This window comes from Xenopus laevis, chromosome 5S (assembly GCF_017654675.1).
Source record: "Xenopus laevis strain J_2021 chromosome 5S, Xenopus_laevis_v10.1, whole genome shotgun sequence".
Taxonomy (NCBI): domain Eukaryota; kingdom Metazoa; phylum Chordata; class Amphibia; order Anura; family Pipidae; genus Xenopus; species Xenopus laevis.
Genome location: NC_054380.1, coordinates 113,861,944 through 113,869,118, shown reverse-complemented (window position 1 = coordinate 113,869,118; position 7,175 = coordinate 113,861,944). Strand labels below are relative to the sequence as shown.

Sequence of the window (7,175 nt, the reverse complement as noted above, 5' to 3'; positions counted from 1 at the left end):
CAATTTTAAACGATCTTGTCTGATTCACTTGAAATGTAGAAAAAATATAAAAATGTTTCATATCATTTTCCCACAGTGAGGGTTCAGATTTTTGCTGCATATCTCTGGAATGTATTTAGCAGCAAAATTAACAGCATTTTCCATCTCCATTGGCATTGCATTCCCTATCGAAATGAATATGAATCAAACGAGGCAGAAATAAAAAATGCAGATGTGTCAAAAGCCTAATAGCTCCCTGCTCCAGTATCAGCATTTTTGAATTCCACAAATGAAGCAGGTTATAATGGTGTGTACTGACTCCACATATTGCTCAGTAAATCTCTTCACTAAATAGTAGACTGTTCTCCCTGAAATGCATTGGCATGGGTGCACCTTCTTGTCAGGTAACTGTCACTGATTGTCTAGTTTTTGTAACAATTGTGAATGAGGGTAGGATGAAATATTTTGTCTCCCTCCCACAAAGCAACTGATCACTACAGGGGCAAAATGTTTAAAATGCCTCTGCTTATCATTGCACTAAAGATGGCCATAGATCATTTGGTGAGGTCTCCAAGTTTGGGGGCAAAAGCTACTGATCCGATTTTTTTTCCAGATATCATGGAGGTCTATTTATCAACAGTCTTGTACCATGGAATTTATAAAAAAAAAATCCGAATTTAAAAAGCGCAAATAAAAAATATGCGCTGAACAATAGGAAAAAACCCCAAAAAAACTCTAAAAACGTAAGAAATTTATCCAACTTTGACAAACAAGTTGAAAAGCAAAGGACCAAGTACAGAGCCCATCGGTACTCCACTACACACAACAACACTGGTCCAATTAGAAAATGTTCCATTTACCACCACTCTTTGTAGTCTATCTTTTAGCCAGTTCTCTATCCAGGTACAAATACTATGTTCCAGGCCAACATTCCTTAATTTAACCAGTAACCTTCTGTTTGGCACTGTATCAAATGCTTTACCTTCTCATAAAAAGAAATTAAGTTAGTCTGACAAGATCTATTATGCATAAAACCACGGTGGCACAAATATTATTATTAGTATTATGATTTGCAATGATGTTCAGTATCTTATCCCTTAATACCCCTTCAAAAATCTTTCCTACCACTGATGTCAGACTAATCGCCCTATAGTTTTGAGGTTGAGAACGGGATGCCTTTTTGAATAGCTGCATTACATTAGCAATAAGTCAGTCTCTCTGCACAATGTCAGACCTCAATGAATCCTGTTAAATTAAGTAAAGAGGTTTGGCAATCACAGAGCTAAACTCTCTAAGTACCCTGGGATGAATACCATCCAGTCCCGGACCTTTGTTTATCTTAACATGTTCTAGTCTCTATTGAATTTCCTCATGAACCATGCAACATTAGTTGTATTACTAGGATTGGGACTATTAAGAAGGAAACCTTCATTAACTGGTTCCTCATTTGTGTGGATGATGGTAGATGGAAAATAAGATTTCAGAATCTCTGCTTTTTTTCTGTTCTCATCAACCAGCTGACCCCCCCCCCTCTGATATTAAGTATCCCACCCCTAGCTGCTTAATTCTTTTTACTATTTACATATTAAAAAATAGTTTTGGATTTTTTACTGCTTGATGAAATACCCTTTTCCATATCTATTTTAGCTTGTCTGATTTTTTGCATGATTTATTGGCCTCCTTGTACCTGATAAATGTTTCAGCTGTCCCATCTAAATTGAAAGCCTTAAAAGCACATATTTTCTTACCCACCTCAACACCAATACATCTATTGAACCACAATGGTTTTGTTCTGCAACAACGTTTCTTGCTTACAAGGGGAATATACTGACATGTAAAAACAAGTTAAAAAGAAACATTGGGGCCCCAGAGAATATGTAAAAAAAAACATTGGTGGCATGGGCCTATAGAGTATTCAAATAATACATTGGTGGCCAGGGGTTTAATAAAATAAAAAAACACATTGGTGTTCAGTAGAACTGAACTCGTGGCTTCAGGACTTCAACTTCAGCTCCTTTTGCGGCTTCAGGACTTCAACTTCGGCTCTTTTCGTAGTTTTGGGTCTTTTCGCGGCTTCAGGACTTCAACTTCGGCTCCTTACCTGGCTTTGGTTCTTTTGCAGCTTCAGGAGGACTTCAACTTCGGCTCCTTTTGTGGCTTCAGGACTTCAGTAGAACTGAACTCGTGGCTTCAGGACTTCAACTTCAGCTCCTTTTGCGGCTTCAGGACTTCAACTTCAGCTCCTTCCATGGCTTTGGTTCTTTTCGCGGCTTCAGGAGGACTTCAACTTTGGCTCCTTTCATGACTTCAGGGCTTTTCACGGCTTTGGGACTTCGGACAGGTGGGACATCAGCAGGTGCGGTATGGTTTCGGCGCTGTCAAGGGGGCCCACCTATTTTGAAAAGTGCAGCACAGCCGGGCCCCCCTTTAGGCCTGGGCCAGTACAGCAGTACCCCGTGTGCCCCTCTGATGGCTGCCCTGCTTGTACGTATGATTATATTTCCATTATAATACCAGTCAGTGTGTTTATACTTGCTGCATAATAACTTTGGCTAATCAAATACTTTCTGTCCCTGTAGGCTGCAGAGCGTGTCCTTACATTGTGGTGCTTATAAGGCACATATCGGATTATTTGGAGCAAAGACTGGAGGTAAGATAATTAAAAGATCACACCGGATATAGATCACATCGTGGATAAAATATACTTGCTGTGCATGTGAGATAAATAATCCCATACTTCTTCATGATAGACCAGTGACCTATAAATACTTCCGATTTATGCCTCCAATAAACCCTGATTAATGTAAAGTGTATTCTGGAGAAATGCAGATTTACATATGTATACAGTATATGTGCAATATACTTACAGTCTAAATACAATATAATTGCATGTAATTGCCACAAGGGGGCATTGTCATGCAGCTTCATTACATCTTATATGTGCTATTTGGCCAAAATTATACAGACATTTCTTAAAAAAACTCACTGCCAGTTCCAACTGCAATCAGAAAGCAACCTTAGCACAATGATTTTTTATTTTATTTTTTGTTTTTTATGTGCAATCAGCTGCACAAACGCTTAACATCACCATCTGCTATGGCAACCATCACCTGGAGTGGTGTATAGGTCATTAGTTTAAATGCTTTCTCTGCAGTGATAAATTAAGCTTTATCTGGAGGTCTCATGAATGAGTCTGGGTTGTAAAATGATAGGAGATCTGACAACAGCCCAAGTGAACACTTAAAGTGGCAAACTTAAAATGCTGACTGGGAGAACTGGCACTGATTGCCGAACATTAGTGCCCTGTATTACTAATGCTCTAGAGCAGTTATCTCCTACAAGTAGGTCGTGAGCAATATATTACTCATCAGTCCCTTGCAACTTTTGGTTGCATAAAAAACAGGTATACTGCCAAACAGAGCCTCCTGTAGACAATTCACATGGGGATACCGAATAGCCAATTACAGCAATTATCTGGCATCCCGGGGACTTTATTCATGCATGAATGTGGCTTACAGGTGAAAAAGGTTGGGGACCCCTGCTCTAGACTCTAGAGGATATATGTAAGCAAATCTTATCAGCATCTAGTGGAAAGATTTCCCAGAACAGTAAGGCTGCCGGTAAAATTAGTCGCCCAGCATCAAATCCCCTTTTCCTTACGGGCGACTAATCTCCCCAAAGAATTCAAATCGCTGTTGGGATGGCATATGTATTGCTTTGTTTTCCGAAGTCGCCTCACGAGGAAACTTCTGGCGACTTTGAAAAACCGAAGCACTACGTATGCCATCCTGCCGGCAATTCACGTTCTTGGCATATCGGGGAGATTAGTCACCTGAAGAAGAGGAGATTTGTCGATGGGTGACTAATCTCCCCCGAATTTTACCATGCCACCAGCCTAATGGATTTTATAGTAGCAAAGCGAGAAACAAATTCAAATAAATCCCCTTGGTTTCATAATCAGATTTTAGACAGACAGGTGTCCAAGTGTATGTTAGGGCCAATCATAACAAAGTTTAGATTACTTCTGACCTTGAAATAATTATCCAGATGTGTCTACAATTTTAGGCAGTGTTTGGAGACCGAATCTGATTGAACTCTCAGTTCCTAGTTCACCTTACAAACACCTACAGTGTGTCACTTCTGAAACCTGCAGTGCTTGGTACCTCTCCCTTTTACATCACCTTTCTAATGACAAATGCATATAGGGTTGCCACCAGTTCGGTTTTAACCTGAACAGTTTGGTTTTTCTAAGACCTGTTTGGGTCTCAAGTTTCTGTTCGGTTTTCAGCCTTGTGAAACCCGAACAATAATCTGGCCAATATATGAAAACCAATTAAATACAAAGATACTCACCTTGACGTGGCTTAGTTATTATCAGGTGCAGTTCATTTCTTGTTATTACAGAAACAGAAATAAGCAAAGCAAACAAAAATAAGAAATAGTTTTTCTAAATGAGCATTGCTGTATTTTCTGGATAATTGATTTCTGTAAAAAGCTACTTTGAACTAATCAAGAGCAGGACTTATGTCATTAGCAGGCTCAGCGATAAACACCTAACCCAATTAAGGTGCTAAAGAAGACTACAAAGCAATTTTTGGAACTATGTACTGGCAGAGTGTTGCTTTTTGTTTTTAGAATTCTTACATTTTATTTATATTTTATAGCTATCTATGCTATCTAAAAACACTTCATACACTAGTTTAAATGAGTATTTCTCTATACTCTATACTTGAAAATTCTCCTACCTTTACCTCACCTTGCCTCATGGCCGGGGTACCCCTGTATGCGCCTTAATTATCTGGACAGTTCTAATTTTACATTAAAGGAGAAGGAATAACATTTTACCCTTGGGGGTGCCAACAGTTACATAGTTACATAGTTAAATCGGGTTGAAAAAAGAGTCCATCAAGTTCAACCCTCCAAATAAAAACCCAGCATCCATAACACACACCCTCCCTACTTTCACATAAATTCTATATACCCATATCTATACTAACTATAGAGTTTAGTATCACAATAGCCAATAGCCATTGATATTATGTCTGTCCAAGAAATCCTCCAAGCCATTCTTAAAGGCATTAATAGAATCTGCCATCACAACATCAGCCGGCAGTGCATTCCACAACCTCACTGTAAAGAACCATGTCCCCTCGCAAGCGCCTTTTTTCCAGAGAAAACAACCCCAACCTTGACAGTCTACCTTCGTAATTTAACTCTTCCATCCCTCTAACCAGTTTAGTTGCACTTAGTCTCTGCACTCTCTCCAGCTCATTTATATCCCTCTTAAGGACTGGAGTCCAAAACTGCACTGCATACTCCTGATGAGGCCTCACCAGGGACCTATAAAGAGGCATAATTATGTTTTCATCCCTTGAGTTAATGCCCTTTTTATGCAAGACAGAACTTTATTTGCTTTAGTAGCCACAGAATGACACTGCCCAGAATTAGACAACGTGTTATCTACAAAAACCCCTAGATCCTTCTAATTTAAGGAAACTCCCAACACACTGCCATTTAGTGTATAACCTGCATTTATCAACATTGAACCTCATTTTCCAGTTTGCTGCCCAGTTTTCCAGTTTAGACAAATCACTCTGCAAAGTGGCAGCATCCTGCATGGAACCTATAGTTCTGCACAATTTAGTATCATCTGTAAAAATAGAAACAGTTCTTTCAATGCCCACCTCCAGGTCATTAATAAACAAGTTGAAAAGCAAGGGACCTAGTACAGAGCCCTGCGGTACTCCACTAACAACACTGGTCCAATTAGAAAATGTTCCATTTACCACCACTCTTTGTATCTTTTAGCCAGTTCTCTATCCAGGTACAAATACTATGTTCCAGTTAGGCACCCCCAAGTGATTCTTTTACTTACCTGACACCCTGGGACGGTGCTCCTATCAGCAGATAGGAGTTCTTCTAGCGAGCACCACAGAGAGATCCTCTTCCTGCTTCTTCTTTAACGAAGAAGTTGACTAATTTGCTCTAATGTGCATGCGTCTGCCCCGGGAAATTTGAAAACCAAAGAAGCAGGAAGAGGAATGCTCCGTGGTGCTTGCTAGAAGAACCCCAGGCCGCTGCGGTTTTCTGCTGATAATTTTTGGAACCCCAATTGTAAAATGGTATTCATTCTCCTTTTAAAGGGCATCAAACCCTTTTGCAAATAACCCTAATGTTCAATTTTTATTGGTTACTGAGATATTTCACTTCTTTTTTTTTCATAGAAACAGCGACGGTAGAGTCAACGGACTATGCAGGTGGCACATAGATTAAATGACACTGAAACATTCCTTAAAAGTTATATCTTATCAACTTACCCCACAGGCCGCTCATGTTTAAAGCAATTAAACTGACAATATTACATAAACCCTACATTTACTATATATTTAGACCCATTAAGTCCAAGCTCTCTACCCCTGGCAGCCACTGCAAAGAATACAGATTGAGTTTTGAGTACTCTATCACCAAGTGTATTATTTACACTGAAGCTGTGTATACCCAATGCGCACCCACACCGTATTTAAATTTTTCTTTAACAGTACAGACAATAAACAGTAACAGACACTGCAGCTTTCCTTAATGATTAATGGTTTAATGAAGAATATTGATTTCCGTGTAACTATGGACAGCACCAGCAGCACTAACCTTTCTGCACATGATTCTCCTCAGTGATCAACAATCCTTTTTCATGTGCATTTTTACAGACATAAGGTAATAACATGCAAGTGAATTTAGAGGTAATTCAAAATGTCTTTATGGAAAAGTTTGTTTTTTGAACAGTTGTTCATGTTCATTTGGCAACACATGTTAATATGTTTAAACCTTTGTCTTTATTATTGTAGTGGTTTCTGAATTATTTACCCTTGTGCTCTGCCTTTTCCACCCGGCGTTTTAATTTCTATTGAGTTGCTTGGACAAAGAGCGAAGTGGTAAAAAGCCAACAGATGATGTCCTTTATCTTGTTTTTCTCCTCTATCTCCTACCAATCAGATGGCTATCTCATTTAATTTAAAATGAGGTAAATCATTTAAAAACCCAATAAATTAAAAATAAAGACCAATTTCATAGTCACAGAATTTGTTAAATTAAATTGAAATGTTGACTCTTTTAGGGGGAGTTGCCTCTTACCCATTTAATAGCCCTTCAAATGCGGTTTATCAGCTATATATTATTTGATATGTTAGATTTTTCCCCAC

The 7,175-nt window shown here is 38.9% G+C and overlaps 1 long non-coding RNA gene across 1 annotated transcript; it reads left to right on the top strand.

The window, feature by feature from the left end:
* Window positions 1-2,208: 2,208 nt before the first annotated feature.
* Window positions 2,209-6,893, top strand: LOC108718169. The gene is made up of 3 exons (XR_001935976.2): window positions 2,209-2,463; window positions 2,559-2,629; window positions 6,204-6,893. It is a non-coding gene; the product is annotated as an uncharacterized LOC108718169 (long non-coding RNA).
* The last annotated feature ends 282 nt before the right edge of the window (window positions 6,894-7,175 follow it).